Source organism: Myotis daubentonii, chromosome 6 (genome assembly GCF_963259705.1).
Source record: "Myotis daubentonii chromosome 6, mMyoDau2.1, whole genome shotgun sequence".
NCBI lineage: Eukaryota > Metazoa > Chordata > Mammalia > Chiroptera > Vespertilionidae > Myotis > Myotis daubentonii.
In genome coordinates, this window is record NC_081845.1 from 86,562,886 (window position 1) to 86,584,150 (window position 21,265).

Consider the following 21,265-nt stretch of genomic DNA (forward strand, 5'->3'; position numbering starts at 1 on the left):
AGGGCAGCTGTTCATTTTTGTATATTTATTTCGCAATTGTCTTATTAAGTTTTCAAAGTATACAATCATAACATCTGCAATCAATGAAAATTTTCTTTTCTTTACTAATTTTTATACTTCCCGTTTCCTTCCCCTGTCATTGCATTGGCTTATACCTTTAGTACAACAGAAAATAATAGTGGCAATGTGGGCATCTTTGTCTTTTTATTAGATTTTCTGGGTGTCTTTTTAGTGCTCCTTATGCGTGATGCTGCTTTTGGTTTGAATGTATACATTTATTATGTCAAGGAAATATTTATTTTTTTAATTAAGTAATTTTATCAGAAATTAATGTTGAGTCTTTCTGATTTTTAAAAGCTATTATTCGTGACTGAACTTGGCCTGTAGTTTTCTTTGGCTGCTATATTTTTCAGGTTTTGGTATCAATACAGTAACGGTTTTGTAAAAAGGAGTCTGAAAGCTTGCTTTCTCTCTTATGCTTTTGCATAGTGTAATAATATTGGAACTAGCTACTGAATAAATGTTAAAAATGATAGTGCCCAGTCCTTGGACAGATTACCCCCTACTGTCCTTTACATCAAATCGCAGCTGTGGGCCTGCCTCTAAGCAGACATCCACTGTAATCTCAGCAGGCTCAGAAGGAATAGTGAATGAAAGATGAAAAATTTACTTTCTGAGGCTTCGGGGAGCCGGAAAAGGAGGAGAAGGAAAAGGAAAAGGAGGAGGAGGAAGTTAATTGTATTGTTTGGACAAGAATTTAGTTCAACAGACCATGTTTCTCTTTAGCAGGCCTGATAAACCAGGACAAAGTAAAAGGAATTTCTACTGCTCCTTTCTCCACAGTCCTCAGACTTGGCCCCACAACCCTGTGGTTGCCCCAGTTGCCTTATAGAAGCTTCCCGAGGAAATACGCGGCCTCTCTGTGCCACGGGAACAGGTTGGGGGTGGTCAGTTGCCCTGTGTTGGTTCAGTGACTTGCTGATCCCTTTCTCTGTTGCGATAGGTGATCGATTCATCATACCCACTTTGATTTGCCTGTCTAATTCAAGACCTAATGGCTTTTCAGAGTTTCTCTACCACCTGGAGAAGCTGAGGGAGAAGATTGTAGAGAGAGTTTAATATGCTGTAAGTGAGAAACTTCTGGCTGTGTTTGCAAATGGTAGTTGTTGCCTCTGGAGGCTTGATTTCACAAGCAGGGGCTGAACAGGAAGATTGGGTGACCCTTAATTTTCCAAGTCTACTGCTCTGTGAAACAGGGAGATTTTTGTTTTTGTTAAACTTTTTTTGCTTAATCCTGAGCATTTCCTCCTGATTTATTTATTTATTTACTTACTTACTTACTTACTAGGGGCCCAGTGCACGAATTTGTGCACCTTGAAAGGAACTGTGGGCCGCAAGGCTGTGGTGGGCACAGGGACAGGTCTTGGCCCATCCTCCACCCTGGCCTGGCCCCTCCCACTGTAGCAACCCTCCCCCGCCCCCCCCCCCCCCGGGTCCCCTGTCTGCCAGCAGCCTCACCACTGCTGCTCCCATGTGCTGACAGTGCCAGCCCCGCTCGCATCCACTGACAGCGTGGAGCAATTGGGGCGGGTGCTAGCAGCAGGTGTGAGCAGGGCTGGCACCATCAGCGGGTGTGAGAGGTGGCTGCTGGCCCAATCGCCCCTCAGGAGCAGGGGGAGGTGGAGAAGCCCTCAGGGGCAATCGGGGCCCTCAGCAGCTGCCACTCGCGTCCTCTGACAGCGCCAAGTGATCGGGACCAGCCCCAGGTGCTGGCAGCGGGTGCGAGCGCCAGGCGGGACCTCAGTGCACGGGAGCAAAGTATTTTCAGTAACCGCCAGGGGCTCGCCCCGATGACAGCAACCGGCGCCCCGCCTTGGTCTGGCGGCCCCACTCACCTGCTTCACCATCCTGCCGCAACCAATGTCTGCCATGTTCCACACTCTGCTGCCTGCTGCCAATGCCCGCCATGTTCTGCGTGCGCCACCTGGTGGTCAGCACACGTCATAGTGACTGGTTGTTCAGTTGTTCCGCTGTTTGGTCTATTTGCATATTAGCCTTTTATTATATAGGATTGTTAATCCTCACCTGAGGAAATTTTTCCATGGATTGTTTGGAAAGATACTGATAAAATCCAGTCCTATTTAGGAGTTAGATGGTAGTTGAGGACTTATATAAACCAGTGGGCCTTCTGGTCAACAGGAAGACACTGACCTCTGACTCTAGTTCTTGCTTTTGTGTTTCCTTCTTAGAGGAAATGGTGGAAACTTTTTGAAAGTAGGTCAGAATCTTTATTTTGGTTCTGGAGGGAGAGACTGGACTCCAGGTTGGCAAATTTGGTTGCTACTTCTGATTGGTCATCAACAGAGCTAAGGGCACCTCGGGGGAGGCACGCGCTCCCTGCGCCGTCTGAGCCCTCCCTGGTCATCACACCATCCTTCACAGGACCTTCTGGACAACACCGTGCAGCTCAGCTTCCTCCCTCTGACTGCAGCCACCAGCTGGGTCCTCTTTCTGACTAGTTAGTCCAGGTTCCCAGGAGCAGTCTAGAGTCGGACTGGCTACCAAATGAAGAAGTTTGCTCCCTTCTCGCCACACTCTACCCTCTCTCTTGCTTTGCCAGAGACTCACCAGTCTCTACCTCCACCAGTTACTCTGTTTCTATCCTTCTTCCCATTAAAGTCACTATTTTATATCTTTTATTCACACAATTTAATAAATTAATCAAATTACTCGGAGTGTGTGTTGGGCTCTGTTGCTTGTAGTAAACAGCCTTCCTCAGATCAGCACCGAGAGAAGCTTCCCAGCTGGGCTTCATTGGAACTAGAACCCGGCTCCGAAACCAGGAGGCGGCCAGGACCCTGGGCTCTAAGCACAATGACTTGTCCCCACCTTGGCAGATTGCCCACTCCACGCTTTCAGCTCCTCTCTGCCTCTGCTTCTCACACTTCTATTGCTGCCGGCCCACCTCTCACTTTTTCCCTCTCCCTCATGGCTTCCCCTCTCTCCAAGCTTCTGCTTATCAAGAATTCTGGGCCTTGCCCATTTGGCGTGGCTGAGTTGGTGGAGCATCGTCCCGTGCACCAAATGGTCACTGGTTCAGGCACATGTCCAGGTTGTGGGTTTGGTTCCTAGTAGGGGGCATGCAGGAGGCAGCCAGTCAATGGTGTTTCTCTCATCGATGTTTCTATCTCTCCTCCCTTCCTCCCTTCCGCCTTTTCCTCTCTCTCAAATCAATAAAAACATTTAAAAAAAAAGAGAGTTCCAGGCCTCCATGGCTTCTACTGCCTCCGTCTGATGAGCAGGTGTTTCTATAGCAGAGCCTCTCCTCGACTGCTGCCTGGGCCACGCACGGGCCGACCTTGCATTGCTTTCCTACCCTTGGCCCCTTCACCTGTGGCCACGGGAGAAAGACAGGCAGCTCTTATGGAGCTTGCGCCTCAGCACAAGGATACGGCAGGGCTGTGTGTGTGCCCAGAACGCTGAGCTTGGCTTTACCCAGGGACCTATCAGTCCTAACAGATAACAGATAACACTATTATCGCTCCCCAAAGCACAAAAGGGTTAAATTGGAATTTCAATGATTCCCAAGTCAGGTGAAGAGTAGAATCTCATGCACAAATTGTCACACATGCAGATTTCTAGGAGCCACTTAGCGATAAAATGGGGCAGTAATAGCCCCTCATAAGGTTGCTGTGATTTTTTTTTTTAGATTTATGTATTTATTTTGCTAAGCTTGCTATGTAAAGCATTGGAAATCTCATGACCCTGATTAGGAACTTGGTAAGTCGGTGGTTCTCAAGGTCTGGGAGGAGGAGAGAGGGACCACATACCTGAATTGCTTGGGGAAGCCCATCCTTTGTCAGCAGAATGAAAGGAGGCAGAGGTTGAATTTCCCAGGTGATATGATATACCAGCTGCAACCCCGACCCGCAGAAGCCCTGCACGGAGTGACCTACACTTCTATGTCCTGAAATTGGGATCTCATGGGGCCAATCGAAATGATCTTGCAGAGTGTCTTTTTTTTTTTTAACATGCAAAGGAGGTCATGATAAATCATTGAATAAAAACGATTATAAACAGGACTATGGTGGGAATTTTTTAAATCCTCACCCAAGAATATATTTTTATTAATTTTAGAGAGAGAGAAAGGGAAAGAGAAAGAGAGAGGCATTGATAGGTTGCTTCCTGTAGGTGCCCCAACTGGGGATCAAACCCACAATCGTTTGGTGTAGGGGACGATGCTCCAATCACCTGAGCAACCTGCCTAGGGATATGATAGAACTTTTTACATATATATGTATTTCTTTATTAATTTTAGAGAGGAAGGGAGAAGAAGAGAGAGAGAAATGTCAATGAGAGAGAATCATTGATCGGCTGCCTCCGGCACGCCCCCAACTGGGGATTGAGCCTGCGACCCAGGCATGTGCCCTTGGCCGGAATCGAACCTGAGACCCTTCAGTCCGCAGGCTGATACTCTATCCATTGAGCCAAGCCAGCTAGGGCGATAGAACTTTTTAGAGAAAAAATACGTATAGCTGTCTATAAATAGCTAAGGCTCTGGAATATTGAAAGTATGGGTGGCAGACTTGCTACACCAGCTTCCTTGTGAGAGAAATGCAGAAACGGGGGCCTTACTCCAGACTTAGAATCTGCCCTTGGACGAGATTGCCACGTGGCTGGTGTGCACATTGACCCCTGAGACCCACTGCTCTGGAACACTGGCTCTTGTCCTGGGCGTTCATTAGAATTCACACAGGGAGCATTAAAGAAATCTCGATGCCCAGGGGACACCCAGACCTATTAAATCACAGCCTCTCGGGGTGCAGCTGGGCATCGTATGGCGTCCAGCTCCCAGGTGATCCTGATGAGCAGCCAGGGTTGGAAACAGCTGCTATTTGGCTTGTGGATCGTGGGAGCCTGGTGGTTCCGATCTACTTCTTTCTGCTTCGCTATATTTTCTGACTTTTTAAAAAGGAAGCATGTGTTATTTTTGTAATGATAAAGAGGTTATTTTTCACTTAAAAACCCTAAATGGATGCCAGGCTCATGTGAAGTTTAGACAGCAACCTTGAAATGAGGAAGCTGTTCCAGGACAGGATTCACAACAGAAAGCGGGGTGGGGGGGCACATGCTCCCAGGCTAGCGGAGGGAGAGTGATAACAGCACCACCTTTGTGCTATTTCTTTTGTTTTCAGTCATGGTATCACATTGTTATTGTATTTTGAAGTGAAAAGCATCACAGAAAGAAAGCATGAGCTTTGCATGTTCAGCAAAAGGGAACATGGGTGAAACGTGCTGAAAAACCCTGCTTTAGAGGAAAAAGAAGAGTCATCCCACCCAGCACAGGACCTGGTACATCCCTTCCCCTTAAGACAAAGGAAACCAAACAGTGTTGAGAGCTCGCTAATCACCCAGCATTGTAATAGGCATCTCATTGATCCTTGTAGTAACGCCAAGGAGCAGCACGACTGCACCCCCTTTGTAGGGGAGACTGAGCCCTAATTACTTAATTTGCATTTCACCCCTCCCCCGGGCTGTCCAATGGTAGCCACTAGCCACATATGGCTACTGAGCGCTTAAACTGTGGCTGTTCTGAATTGATATGTGCTGTGAGTGTAAAATTCGCACCAGATTGCAAAGACCTACTGTGGGGGAAAGCAGAATGCAGACTAGCTCATTAATAATGTTGCATATTAATTACACATGGAAATGATAATTGTTTTGGATATATCTGGGTTAAATAAAATGTATCATCAAAATTGTTTCACCTGTCTCTTTCCCCCTTTCTGAATGTGGCTACTAGAAAGTTCCGATGCGGTTTGACTTTTGGCTCAGACTTTATTTCCAGCGGCGCAGTGGCACCGAGAGGTTAGATCCAGAGGGAGTATTCATATTTGCCACTTATTCTCTTTGGAACCCTCCTCAGAGCAGAGGAAGCGGTGAGAGAGGAAGCAGCGTCTCCCTGGCCTGTCTGATTGATGTTTGGACTGAAATGAGGTTAAAATGAGTCTGAAGGCATCCCTGCCTGCCTTCCTCAGCCCAGTGGTTCGCAGCCTCCACTGAACGTGGGAATTTCCTGGAGAGCTTTTTAAATCCTGATGCTCAGCCACCCTGCTGTCCGATTAAATCAGAATCTGGAGAATCCTTATTTTTTCCACTGACAACTTTTAGAAAGCGGAGACCAAAGATGATCTTAAGGGGTGTTTCTTGGGTCGTTTATAATATACTAGAGGCCCCATGCACGAAATTCATGCAAGAGTAGGCCTTCCTTCCCCAGCTGCCCGCACCGGCTTCCCTCTAGCACCCGGGACCAGGGCTTGTTTCCCTCCGGCCGCTGGCACCCAGAATCTGGGCTTCCCTCCGGTCCCAGCTTCGTCCAGAATGATGTCTGGTCTAATTAGCATATTACCCTTTTATTATTATAGATATTTTTTAAATTGAGGTTGCTTTATTTCCCTTTTGTGAATTAACCTTGAAAGAATAGGGTTAGTCATCTTGAAAATTCTGTCTCTTGGCCACCAGGGGGGCTGGATTAAAACTCTTGCCGAGGGATAAACTGTGTCATTGGGAAAACAGCTCTGAGTAGAGGTAAGTTGGCCCTGTCATCCTGGTGGGCTAAGGATCAGTGCACTATGCTACTTTTTAGCTTTTATTTGAGTCCTAACTCCCTAAAAGGACTTGACCTTTGTATGGATGACAATCAGTACAATCTTTTTGGAGATCACTTTAGCAATATAATTATAGAAAATGTTTATTGAGTGTTCAGCCTGTGTCAGCCTCTGTGCTAAGTGCTTCACATCCTCTATCTCATTTAAATCCTCACAACAAGTCTATGAAGCAGGTGCAATTATTATGTTGATTTCAGTTGAAAAACTAGGCCCTGGCCGGGTGGCTCAGTAGGTTGGAGCATTGTTCTGTACACCAAAAGGTTGTGGGTTTGATTCCCCGTTAGGGCACATAGTAGGTAGCAGATCTGATTCTTGGTCGGGGCACATACTGGAGGCAACCAATCTCTCTCTCTAAACAAACAAACAAACAAAAAACACACAAACAAATAAAAAATAAGGACTGGAAGGATTAAAGAACAGATCCATGGCCACAGAACTGGAAAATACGGGATTTGTATTTTCTGTTCCCAGAACCTGCCTCTCAACCTCCAAATGATCATAGAGAATAGACTTTGCTCAGTGACTTTAGTTCTAGGACTTTATTCAAGGAAGCAATCAGACAAGTGGATAATCCAGAACCAAATGATACCTAAAAAAATCTCAATCCTCCTATTCTTTAGGGGACTAGTTAAGTAAATTAGTCTATTACCATAAAATAAAGTAATATGTAACAGCTAAGAGTGCTGATGGAGAAGCCATTTATTGAAAAGGGAAAATCTTCATGAAGTATTATTAAGTTAAAGAAGCAAGTGAGAAAACATATTCAGTACAATATCCAGAAAGAAAAAGTCTGGGTGTGGGAGGGAACACTAAAAACATTCACCGTGGCTATATTTAGAGGGAATAGCAAGAACTTTAACTTTCATCTTTACATTTTCCTGTATAAGATACATGAAGTATCTTTCAAGCAGTATTTTTTTTTTTAAAGCGATGCAAGCTAAGGTATTTCAGGATATGAAAGAACAATGCCCGATTAAAGGAAGTGGAAGGAGCAAATGGGAACTGGTTCTTGAAGTTGTCCTGGGCACTAAATTTAGCACTAAAACTCTGGCAGCCGAAGGAAAAAGAGAAACATATTGGTTGTATAAATTTCATATTATTCATGTAGTGTTTTACTTATTTATTTTTTATTTGGACAGTATTACAGATGTCTCCCATTCCCCCCTCCGCCAAACCTCTAACAATTCCCCCAGGTTTTCACCACCCTATTGCCCGTGTCCGTGGGCTATGCATAAAGTGTATAAGTTCTTTGGCTTATCTCTCCTTGCCCCCACCCCCACATGCCTCCATGCTTTGGATCTTATTCTTGTTGGTCAATTTGTTTTGTTCATTAGATTCCATAAATAAATGAGATCATGTGATATTTGTCTTTCTCAGATTGGCTTATTTCACTTAGCAAAGTAGTCTCCAGGTCTATCCATGCTGTCCCAAAGGGTAAGAGATCCCTCTTTTTTACTGCTGCACAGTATTCCATAGTGTAAATGTACCACAGCTTTTTAATCCACTCATCTGCTGATGGGCAATTGGGCTGTTTCCAAATCTTAGCTATTGTAAATAATGCTGTGTGAACATAGGGGTACATAATTCTCTCTGATTGGTGTTTTGGGGTTTTTAGGATATATTCCCAGAAGGGCGATGGCTGGGTCAAACAGCAGGTCCATTTTTAGTTTTTTGAGGAAACTCCATGCTGTCTTCCATAGTGGCTGCACCAGTCTGCATTCCCACCAGCAGTGCACAAGTGTTTCCCTTTCCCACATCCTGGCCAGCACTTGTCGTTTGCTGATTTATTGATGAGAGCCATTCTGACAGGTGTGAGGTGATATCTCATTGTGGTTTTAATTTGCATTTCTCTGATGATTAGTGACGTTGACCATTTTCTCATATGTCTCTTGGCCATCTGTATGTCCTCTTTGGAGAAGTGACTATTCAGGTCCCCTGGACTGTTTGTCTTCCTTTTGTTGAGTTGTATGAGTACTTTATATATTTTGGAGAGTAACCCCTTCTTAGATGTATCATTGGCAAATATGTTCTCTCGGACAGTGGGTTTTCTTTTAATTTTGGTGGTGGTTCATTTAATGTTTTAGGGGACAGCCTCTTAGGTGATTTTCTGTATTTCTGATTGTTTACTCGTGGGAACTTAGAGCGTACGACACAAAATAGATGCTCTATGCAAATCCCAGTTCTGTGTTACCAGGTGTGTTGAACTCCACTGCACTTGTGTTCACTGAGTACCTCCCTGGTGCCAGGCTGGGGGCCAACAACACTCTGACTCCTACCTCCTGCTCAGCCCCCATCTGGAAGCCCATCCTACTCAAATGCTTCTGGTTCCTAAGTCTAGTTCAAGCACCTCACAGGAGTCTGTGGTCCAAACCCATCTTCCCCTTTTGAGAGTTCGTACGCATTCCTTCATCATTTCATAGGCATCCGCTATGTCTCCACTGTTAGACTGGAACACCTTTCGAACATGCGTCTGTTCTCTCTTCTGTACAGAATCCTGAAGTTACAGCATTTTCGAGTTTGAAGGGGGTGCCTGACAGCTAGGAGAGCCAATGCATCTCGGTTTGTCTGGGACTTCCTTGGTTTTAGCCCTGAAGGCACCACATCTGGAAAAACCACAGACTCCTGGCAAGATAGTTGGGAACTTTATGAGTTCTCACTAATTATTTCTTGATTGGTTAGATTGCTTTATATGGTAAAACTCCTACTGGGCACATTCCCATTTTTAGCTATATATTGACAAAAAACAACTCCTGTATTGGTATGGGTGCTTGTGTGATCCTCAGGCAAACTCTGAAAAAAGGAAAAGGCGGGGTTATTAGTCTAGTTGAGAAAATTGAGGCTGGGATGAGTTTTATGAACTTTTCTAGGTACTAAGTGATGAACCAAAATAGTGAGTTAGGTCTTTGATTCCTAATTGGAGTTCCCTGGAATTTGAAAATATCCACCATGGAACTTCAAGACATGTCTTCCGTGATTTAAAATAAATGCACAAGAGTTTTGTAAAGAAAAACATAAATTGTACTTTGAGATCCAAAGGGCGTACCTATATGGAACATGGAATATCATAATCCTGAATGGAACAAGTCAATATTGCAAAGACGATTTCCCCCAAATTAGTTAATAAATTGAATGCAGTTTTAACAACAATCTCAACAAGATTTTTCTTGGATTGTGACAAATGAGTCTAAAGTTGATCTTCTAGAATACCTACTGAAGAAAAGTTAAAAATTTTTTTTGAAAAAGAACAATTATGAAGGTGGGAGGATTGTACTACGAGGTATGAAGAGTTATGAAACCACAGTACTTTACACAGTGAGGTATTGGAACGGAATTGATTAATCAGTGCAACCAAATAAAAAGCCCAGGAAGTGAACCCCAAGCATGAAAGAAATTTGATGTAGGATAGAGGTGGCTCCGGCCACCTGGGGAATAATGGTTTACGGAGTAAAGGATGTTGGGCAAGTAGACTGGTTATTCGAATGCAAATAAAATTAGGCCCCAAGCTCTCCCAAATACCAAAATAAATTTCAGATGGCTTACAACTTTTAAGGTTAAAAAGTAAAGATTTCAAAGAATCAGAAGAAGAACCAGTGAGTGTTTATGTAATCTTTGGGTGAAGAAAACCTTTCTAAATATAACATGAAGGGCAGTTACCAGAAAGGCAAAAGCATATTAAATTTGACTACAGGGGAAATATGTTTTAAAAAGTACACTAGAAATGACAACGTGGGAAAAACTTTTACTGCATATGTGATGATTTAAAAGAGTTCTTACAAAGCATTTAAAAAGACCAGCATACTACTAATACAAAAATAGCAAAGTACACAATTTATGATGGAAGTAAAATTGACAACAAAATTATTAAAAGTTCTGTCTTCTTAGTAAGCAAATAAAAGTAAATACAAACCAAAAAGATATCCCCTTCCTTTTTTTTTTTAACATAAAATTAAACAATAATAACCTTTGCTGATGGGAGAATAAATCAGCAGTCATTCTATAAGGCCTATAGTAATAAGAATCAAAAGCCTTATCAATGTGCATTCATTTTGATCCAGCAATTTCACATTTCCATATATTTTAAAGTAATAATCAGAAATATGTGCCAATATCCTCTGATAATTATGTGCATGGGAATTTTATTTATTGTAATTAAAAGAAAGGAACAACTTAAATGTCTAGCTTTCCAGAGTTGGTTGCATAACTGATAGTATATTTATTGCTTCAGTAAAATTCGAGGCAGTTATAGAAATACTAGAGGTCCAGTGCACGAAACTCGTGCACTCGGTGGGTGGGGTCCCTCAGCCTGGATTGTGAAAGGGTGCAGGCCAGGCTGAGGGACTCCAACGGTGCACAATTGGGGCCAGGGAGGGACATGGGAGGTTGGCCAGCTGGGGAGGGACCACAGGAGGGCTCCAGGGCGTGTCTGGCACATCTCACTCAGTCCCAATCGGCCATACCCCAGCAGCGAGCTAACCTATCGGTTGGAGCATCTGCCCCGTGGTGGTCAGTGCACATCATAGCAAGCAGTTGAGCGGCCTTGGCATAACATTAGCATATTACACTTTGATTGGTTGAATGGCCGACCTGATGACTGGACACTTAGCATATGAGGCTTTTATAATATAGGATACATACCATGCAGTTAATTTTGTAGAAAAATGTTTAATGACATGAAAAATATTCATGACCATGTATATTGCTAAATGAAGAAAGCATGTGTTACCAGGCTGTGTTCAGAGTATGATCCTATGTTTATACACACACACAGAGCATAACTTGTGCATTACAAATGATTTTTTATTTTTAATTTTTACTTGTCTGCTTTTGTACAGTACATGTTAATTGGTTTTATAATAAGAAAAATAAGTAATTACTATTAATTGTTATTAAAGAGCACTTAGATGCTAGTTTTTTGAAGGTATGGAATTACAGGGATGTTCATACTTTATGATATATATTTCTGTAATGCTTGAATTTTATTTATTGAATCTGATCATGTTAATAGTCAAAAGGAAACAATTTTAAAATTAAAAAAAAAGGTTAGGGGACAGAGAAGTTCATACTCTTTAATTCAACAATTTTATTTTTAGAAATGTTCTTAACCCTGAATATAAGCAAATATTTATCCAGAGATTGCCCATCACAACATTATTTATAATAGAAACAAAACAAACATCCTATAAATAATGTGTAAACACCATTTAAGTGTTTAACTATCGGGAGCATTGTGAAGTCAGCATGAGTCCAGCCTGCCTGGATTCAAATCTCAGCTCTGCCACTTACTTACTGTGTGACCTCGTACAAGTTATTTGGCCTAAGTTTAAATTTCCTCATTAGTAAAACGGGGATAACAATAGTACCTACATCAGAGAATGGTGATGAGAACTTTTAAGTTAGAGTCCATGCAGGAAACAGGCGACACACTCAAATTGGTATTTTGAGTTTAATAAAGGCCCCCCCCCACACTTTTTTTTTTTTTTTGCAAAGACAAATTTTATTTATTTAGTTTTTCAATTACAGTTTGCATTCAATATTATTTTGTATGCGTTTCAGCTGTACAGCATGATGGCCAGACAATCATACTTCCAGTACCCACCTGGCACCATATCTATATATAGAAAAGCCAAAGCGACCAAACAACTGGTTGACTGGTCGCTATGATGCACACTGACCATCAGGGGGCAGTCGCTCAACACAGGTTCTGCCCCCTGGTGGTGAGTGCACTTCCACAGCGGGAGCACTGCTCAGCTGACCAACCCACCAGCCTGATGGCAGCCATCCACTCCCTCAGTGGCCATGTAGGTCCAATCTCCGGAGAACCGGCCAAGCACCGATGGACCAGCACCACTTCTCCTCCCTAGATGCCCCACAAGGAAGAAATGATGTAAAAGCAGCTGCCAGGTGGCTTCCGACAACCGGCACAAATGTAAGTGGGGCAGGCCGGCCCGGAGGGCTGATAGCATCCCGCCCCACCCCCCTGGGGGCCCCACCCATGCACAAATTCGTCTTATTGACTATATTCCCTATGCTGTACTTTACAGCCCCATGACTATTTTGTAACTCCTAATCTGTACTTCTCAGTCCCTTCACCTTTTCACCTCCTCCTTCCCCCTCCCTGAAGGCACTTCTTTCAGGGTTGTGAGCAGGGTGTAGGGAAATCACCAAGGGGAGCGCAGCCCTCTGGGCTAGTAGCCGCAGGACGTCATAGGGAGAAGTTGAGCAGTTATTGGAAGCTGGAGAGGGGACAGAGAGCCTAGAAGGAGCTGTGCCCTTTAGGAGAGCCCGCACTCTCCAGGCCCCTTCTGAGCACCTGTGCTCAGCCTCCCACTGTTGCGACGATGGTGCAGAGAAGCCACCTCAAACCTCAGTAGCTGCCACCCGTGAACATTCGGTTCTTCTCGCTCCCCGTTTGACGGGGTGGCTCTGCTTCAGGCTTTGCGCTGGATGGGTTCAGGTCAGTTTCGTGGGCCTCTTATTTTGTTACCACCATCCAAGAGGCCAAACCAAACAGGGAAGTCCATCTCAGGCCTCTGTTCATGCCAAGTCTGCGAACATTCCATTGGCCAGAACATGTCACGTGACTGAGCCGAAACTAAATAAAGTAGATATATTACATATACTCTCGTAAAAGGCAAACTCCCACGACAAATCCTAAGACAGGGAGAGAGGGGAGCGTGCAGGCAGGAACGACAGTCCAATCTACCACATCTTGTCACGGGCCAAACCTGGGAGAAGGGAGGGCACACAAGCTTATTGGAGGAGTCCATACAGGTGAGTGTTCCGGGGCACAGGGCAGGGTGGAGCAGGGCAGAGGTATCTGGAGAACAAACAGGAATATCTGTGCAGGATTACACGAGTTAATATTCTTAATGACTTTAGGATTGAGATTGGCACATAAAAAATACTACACAAGCGGCCTCTCTGGCTCAGTTATTGAGCTTGGGCACATGAACCAGGAGGTCACCGTTGGATGCCCAGTCAGGGCACATGTCTGGGTTGTGGGTTTGATCGCCAGGAGGGGGTATGCAGGAAGCAGCCAATCAATCTTTCTCTTATTGATGTTTCTATCTTGCTATCCCTCTCTTTTCCTCTCTCTAAAATCAATAAAAAATATATTTAAAACACATTATATAAGAATTTGTTAAATGAATTATAAAATATATTGCCATTGAGAATGATGTTTTCAAGGATATTTTTAATGAAATATTTTAATTGTTCATAATTCATTATTAAGTAAAAGAGGTTTAAAGCAGGTGTACATTATAACATCACTTAAAAATACAATATACCTCGAAGGAAGACTGGAAGGAAACTTAGCAAAATGTGAATGTTGTTGCTGGGAGGTAGAATTATGGGGGATCTTTCCATCTCTTGCTCTGTGTTCAGAATAAGGTTGCCACATACGGTCTCCGAGGCTGTGGACTGCACAACTCCAGGAGGCTCACTTGTCTCTCTTCACACCTTCAGCTCATACAGACTTCTTTATTGCCCAGAGCTTTTAAGATGCATGTGTATTACTCTTGTGTAATCAAACAAATAAATGCAGTTTTTAAAACTGCAACCTTGCTGCTTCTTTCTAAAACATTTCAAATACATTTGAAGTTGACCTAGTTTGGCATTTTTATTAGAACGAGAGAGAAATTATCTCTGTACTCTAAAACAGTTGTTTTACAGGCTCAATCGCCAACGCTGGAGACAATCAGGGTACACAGTCACCACTGCAGAGCTGGAAGGCATCACTTCATGCATGTGGCATAAATAAAGGAAACATTTTTGGCCTGAGTGAGTTATTAAAATTAAAAACGTAATATATTTTATTCACTGGAGAAATCCAGAACTAATGGATCAGAAATGATGAATATAAAAGTGGGGTATCCTATATAATAAAAGTGTAGTATGCAAATTGTCCCCTCCACTAGGAGTTCGTCTGGGAGTTCGACCAGGGGGCGGGGCCAGCCGAGGGAAGGGAGGGAGGCCCCGACTGGCAGCCGGAAGCCACTAGGGACCCTACCAGTGCATGAAATTCATGCACTGGGCCTCTAGTTCATAATAAATCCACAACGGAGAAGACTTAAAGTAAAATGAAGGCTTCTCTCCCCATGCCAAGGATGAGAGGAGTCTGGTTCTTTTTTTTTTTTTTAAATCCTACCCAAGGATATGTTTTTATTGATTTTTAAAGAGAGGGGAAGAGAGAGAGAAACATTGATGTGAGAGAGAAATATTGATCAGTTTGCCTCCTGTACATGTCCCGACTCCAGAGCAAACCCTCAACCAAGATATGTGTCCTGACTCAGAGTCGGATCTGCACCCTCTGATCAACTGAGCCACCCAGCCTGGCAGGAGCCTCATTCTTAATGGCATCCAGACCAAACCTGTACTTCCTGCCTTCATACTTCTTGTTATATGAGATAATAAATGTCTCTACTTCTTAGGCCACTGTAATTGCATATTCTATTACTTGCAGCCAAAGATTACATATACTCTTTGAAGCCTTCCCTTCCCATTTCCTCATCTCCTGCCCACAGTCTCCGTAAGTACCTCTGTTCTAGCATATCGTGGGATAGTCATTGCCGTGACTTGTTTATGGGATCGTCCAAACAATTCATGGATTTTCTTTCATTTTTGCAACCTCAGTATTCTTCTTGGTACTTAACACAGAAGCATTGGTTTCATAGTGGTCAAGACATCATATATTCCCTGATCTGGGGGGTGTGGAGGGCACTCTTCCTTGAGAAAACTGGTGGACCCAGCCCGTATGTACACACGCACACACACAGACACACACAGACACACACACACACACACACACACACACACACACACGATCTCAGAGCCCCGGGAGGCTGTCAGCAAAGGCTGAGTCAGAAACGAACTCTCCCTAAGCCCTGAGCCCTGGCAGTGCACTCCTAAGACCTGGTAAATGGAACCCAAAGTCACTCTAGATACAGGGTGGGGCAACCCGGAAGAGTATGTCTCTCCTCCCATTCGGATTCTTATTAGCTATTATTTTAATTTTATTTTTAAAAATAATTTTTGGAGCCGAAACCGGTTTGGCTCAGTGGATAGAGCGTTGGCCTGCGGACTGAAGGGTCCTGGGTTCGATTCCGGTCAAGGGCATGTGCCTGGGTTGTGGGCACATCCCCGGTGGGGGATGTGCAGGAGGCGGCTGATCGATGTTTCTCTCTCATCGATGTTTCTAGCTCTCTGTCTCTCTCCCTTCCTCTCTGTAAAAAATCAATAAAATATTTTTAAAAAATTATTTTTGGAGATTAAAATGACAGCACTAGACCGGAGGATGTGGTATGGTTATGAAGTCAAATAGGCTTACTAATCCTCTCCTATTCAGAACTCTCCCTCCAAAATGCTATGCTCCGCCCCTGCTGGGCCAGAGCTGTCCTTTTTGAAGTCCCCACGCGCTGGAGAAAGAGAACAGAACACACCTGCATCCCCAGACCAGGCTGCCAACCACTGACTCAAGCAAAAGTGTGTTCAGAAAACGAGGCCTCAAGTGAGTTCCGAAAGCCAGGCCCGCTATAGGGGGAGGGTGGGGAGTGAGTGTGAACTTCTACTGGATCATCTGCTACTCTGAACTTTTAAAAATCTTTCTCACTTTCCTCTCCTGGTTTGGATCACGGGGAGGTCACAGTATTTAAACATTTCCCCCCAATGTTGGTTTGGCTTTTGCTTTCTTACAATGTGAAGAATATAGCTTCTGAGCGGAAGAATGTGGGCTGTGAAGCGTGGACTATTTTTTGTTTCTCCTCATCTTATTTTGATGCTTTATACACAGAGTTTCAATGCGACGGCTGGAATTATCATTGGCAGAATTATGCAGGAATCCGAATTTGACAATTTGGGCCCCAGGCTGCAGTAACAGTAACCAGTCCAGCCCTGGCTGGGTGGTTCGGTTGGTTGGCACATCACATCATCCCTTACACCAAAAGGTTGTGGGTTTGATTCTCATCCAGGGCACATATTTAGGTTGTGGGTTTGATCCCCAGTCAGGGCTCATTTGGGAGGCAACTGATCTAGGTTTCCCTTTCACATCAATGCTTCTCACTTTCTCTCCCTCTCCCTAAAGATCAATAAAACATATCCTCAGGTGAGGATTAAAAAAAAAGGTAGCCCTAGCCGGTTTGACTCGGTGGTTGGAATTCAGCCAGGGGACTGAAGGGTCCAGGTTCAATTCCAGTCGAGGGCACATACCTCGGTTGCAGGGTCCATCCCCGGCCCTGGTCAGAGTGTTTGCGGGAGGCAACCAATTGATGTGCCTCTCTCACACTGTTTCTCTCTGTCTGTCTCTCCCCCTCTCTTCTACTCTGTCTAAAAATCAATGGGAAAATTATCCTCAGATGAGGATTCACACACACACACACACACACACACACACACACACACGCACGCACACACGCACACACGTAAGCAGTAGTCCAGGGTGCTATTTTCAGAGTTCACCTGTCCCAGTGGTCAAATCTGATCAACCTACCTGATTAACGTGTTCATAGCAGAGGAGAGGTTTATATGTGAGGCCACCCAACCCTCATTTGCTTTGTCACAGCCCTTTTAATGCCTTGACTCAAAGGTGGGTGTCCTGTAGGAGTGTTAAGCCATGTGGCAGGCCTCCTCAGCGAGGGGCGCTTCCTTTGGCACCCCCACATCATGGCATACAGGGAGCGCCTGCTTTATTCTCCCCCACACAGGCTGGCAAGTGTAAGAATGCGGTGGGGAAGGGGGGCTTATCCAGATTTGATTCTGAAGGAGCGAGGCACAGGGCCAACCAGAGCGGCCCCGCCCCATCGAGATACACTGCACCAGCTTGGGCGGAAACAGGAAGTCGGTGCGGGCAACCCAGAGCCCTGGGAACGGGACTGGGGCGCCATTCCTAGGTTCTGTAGAGTAAGTTGATCTGATCAGGCTCCCTCCAACCACTCTGAGAGGCAGGCTGTCCTTGCAGCCTCCTCAGCCTAATACTGCCAGGGGCCCCAAAGGCCAGCTGCCCCGGCCCGTCCACAGCCACAGGCCTCGTATTGCTAACACTGGTGATTCTCAAGTAAATGACTCTTCTGGGTCCTCAGGGGACTGGGCAAGAGGGTGGATGACTCAGCGGGGCCCATCCCCACTGTTAGGGAAACAGCTCAAAGCAAACAGCCTGTGACAGTGCGTGAGCACCGTCAGCTTGACGGGAGAATACTTTCTGGAAGGTGCAGCGGTGAAGAGCGTTTGCAAACCTTTCAAGACTGATTTTTGTGCCATGAAAGGGGAAGTTAAATAGACTGAGACGGAGATGATTTATTTCTCAGTTTAGACTTGTGTGCTTCGTTCACTTCTGGGACGCTGCTTCTCGTCTCTCTGCCGTTGGGGACCAGCATTGAGAGAGGAGTGAGTCATCGTTTGGCCTCGTCTTATTTTCTGGTTTAATCCCTTAATGTAAAAGAGAATTAGGCAAGAGGATTAAAACAGATTAAACAAGATTCATTGCTGAATTATTAAAAAATTAAGCTCTGGCTTAAGACAACCTAAGAGGAAACATGTACAACAAGGTGAGGGACAAAACACACCGCGCGCCCCCCCCCCCCCCCCACACACACACATACAAAAGAACTCCTTACTTAAGCACGAGAGATGTTATCCATTTGATTCTTGGTAAAAAGAAATAATAATTAATAATAATATGCTCAAAAGATGTCATAATGTTTCCTCATCCACAAAGAGACCCTCTGACCCACCCTGGACCTAGAGGGTAGCTCTAGTCCTGAGAGGGGTTAACCTGGCTTCTCTGCGTCACCCTGAGGACCAGCCTTCTCACCCCGGGGCACTCAGCGTCAGCTGCTCCGCCGGCAGATAAATGCTCGTCGGATGAAGCCCTGCCCTGGAGACACCCCAAACAGCAAAGTCCCCTTCCTCCTCCCCAGCGACAGACCTGGCTTTCAAGGTCAGCGTCATCATTTACTCGTGCCCTCCAGGCTCTCTGTGGGAGAACAGAGAGTGACGATGGGGGAAAATTCTGGGGAAAAAATAAAATTAGGTTTTCCTCAGAGAACTCCGAAAAATAAAAATTGTCAGATATAGAAAGTGAATAAAATGTTTAAAAGACAAGAGGGTCATATGCTGCTTATTCAGTTTCGTTCCCCCGAAGGTATTTCTTAAAAACCACAAAATAAGGCAAGTTTCTGTAGATCCAGCTCACTCTCAGATTACACTTCCGGGCGTCAGAGATGGGCTGAGGATCTCCATACACAAGGGTGTGTCTGCCTTCAGAGCTGCTAGGGTTTTTATGAGAGGGAGGCCCCTGCCTTTTCGTTGTGGGCTCCTTGCTGTTGTATCCAGTTTAGAGCCAAGGTTTGTAACCTCCTAGGAGGACCCTGGATGGGCAACTGGGGTCTGTGGACCCCATGAACTTGTAGCAACATTTTCATTATAGTCACATGGGTTGAGGAATGTGGAGGATCCAAGTCTCTCATTAGATTCTCAGAGAAGTCCATGGCCCCTAGTTGAAGAGTGCTGGTTTCAAGAATGGAGCATCTGCATGCTTTCTAGTTCAGCTGCAGAACCCATACTTTACATGAAGGTAATATATTGTTATCCCCGTGGTACAGATGAGGAAACAGGCTGACATAGTTTAAATGACCTGTCCAAGGTCATATAGCTGGTAAATGGGGAAGCCACGTTGTAACCCACGTCTGTGCGACTTCAGAACCCGAGCAGCTCATTAGGAGGCAATGCTTTGTCTACATTTTACAGGTCTACAGTAATAAGGCCTAGAATTTGTTCGGGCTTTTCCTACTTACCCAGATCCTTATAGCGGCACCCCTTGACAGGTGACCCAGTTCTGTCTGAACCCCTCTGGAGGTGGGAGCTTCCTGCCTCCCCATAGGTTGGCTCTATTGTTGAGCTGAGTGAGTGCTTTAAAAACATCAAGCCCCAATTGACCTTAGGATTGGATGCTGGTGAGATGCGTTCATATGTTGTAAAATGCAGAACATCTTCAGGTGTGCTGTCCAGGGCTGAAGTTCTGCATCATGACACCTCTACTGCTCTCCCACTTCAGCAAGAGCAGATGGGGGAAAGTGGCCTGTGTTGGCAAATACAAGCAGGCACATCAAGAAATAATCTCACATGTGGAGTGGTGGATAAAGCCATCTTCCAGAAGCATTAGAAGGAGGTGAGCTTTGAAAATGAGAACGACCTGACAATTTCCATATATGGCAAAATCTTTATTTGCTGACATTGTTTTTTTGTTTGTTTATTTGTTTTTAGTGTCTTTTGTAAGAATGATCCTTCTTGCATCTAGAGAACAAGAAATATGGAAGAGGGAGGATGTTTACTTACAGTATTGATGGCTTCTTGTGAGCTTAAGTTTTTTCTGCTTCTCAAAAGTCCTGAATGATAGCAGCCTTAAAAATGGAAAGCACTTAACAGTAATGTTAGTAAATTAGAAAATTTATTATTATTGCCTGAGTAAACTCTTCTCTTTTTAAAATCCTCACTAGAGGATATGTTTTTGTTGATTTTAGAGAGAAGAAGGGTGGGGAGGGGGGAGATATCAGAGAGAAACCGATCAGTTGCCCCAACTAGGGATCAAACCTCAACCTGGGTATGTGCCCTGACTGGGAATTGAACCCACAACCTTTTGGTGTATGGGACAATGCTCTAACCAACCATCTAGCCAGGGCTAAACTATTCCTTTTGTGTAGCTAGTTTCCAAATATGGTCCCCAAGGGTCCAGGCCTCCCAGGATTCATGTCCTTGTGTATGATTCCTTCGTGCAGAATTTAGACAGGTCCAGAATGACTTTAACCAAAAGAATGTGGTAGAGGTGATATCATTCATGCCAGTTCCAGGCTTAAGCTTTAGAAAAGCCTCAAAGCTTCCACTTTTACACTTTTGAGGGCTCTGTGCTCCATGTATGAAGTTCAACTACGCTGCTGGAAAGAGAGAAAGAGGCCACGAGACTATGGAGAGAGAGAGTCCCAGCTGCCCAAGCATCCCAGCCTTCCAGCCACCTCTGAGAAGGTGCCAGTCATGTAGGTGAGCCATCTTGGATGTTTCTGTACAGCTGAGCTCACAGGTGACTGCAGCCTCAGCTGATCTCATCACATAGAGCAGAAGAACCACCCCGATGAGCCTAGTCCACCTACAGAATTGTGGGAGATAATAAAAATGGTTGTTATTTTAAGCCACTAAGTTATGGGGTGGTTTGTTACATAATAATAGATAACCAAACACTTTTCATATATCAAACCTTACTATTTTTATGAGTAAACAAAGTTAGTAAAAATTAATATGATGGCAAAGTGATTAAAAACATTTATTTATATTGCAGAGCACCCAATCAGAAATAAGCCTCAGTAAAGCAATATTTGGACCACAATCAAATAACACTTTACACCTACTAGGATGGTTATAATAAAAAAGTCAGACAATGACAAGTGTTGGTAGGCAGGCAGTGGAATTGTGACCCTCATACAGTGCTGGTGGAATGTAAAATGGTGCGGCTATTTTGGAAAATCGTCTGGTAGTTCCTCATAGAGCTAGTATTCAGCCTAGCAATTCTACTACCAGGTATATACCCAAGAGGAATCCAAATCTATGTCCCC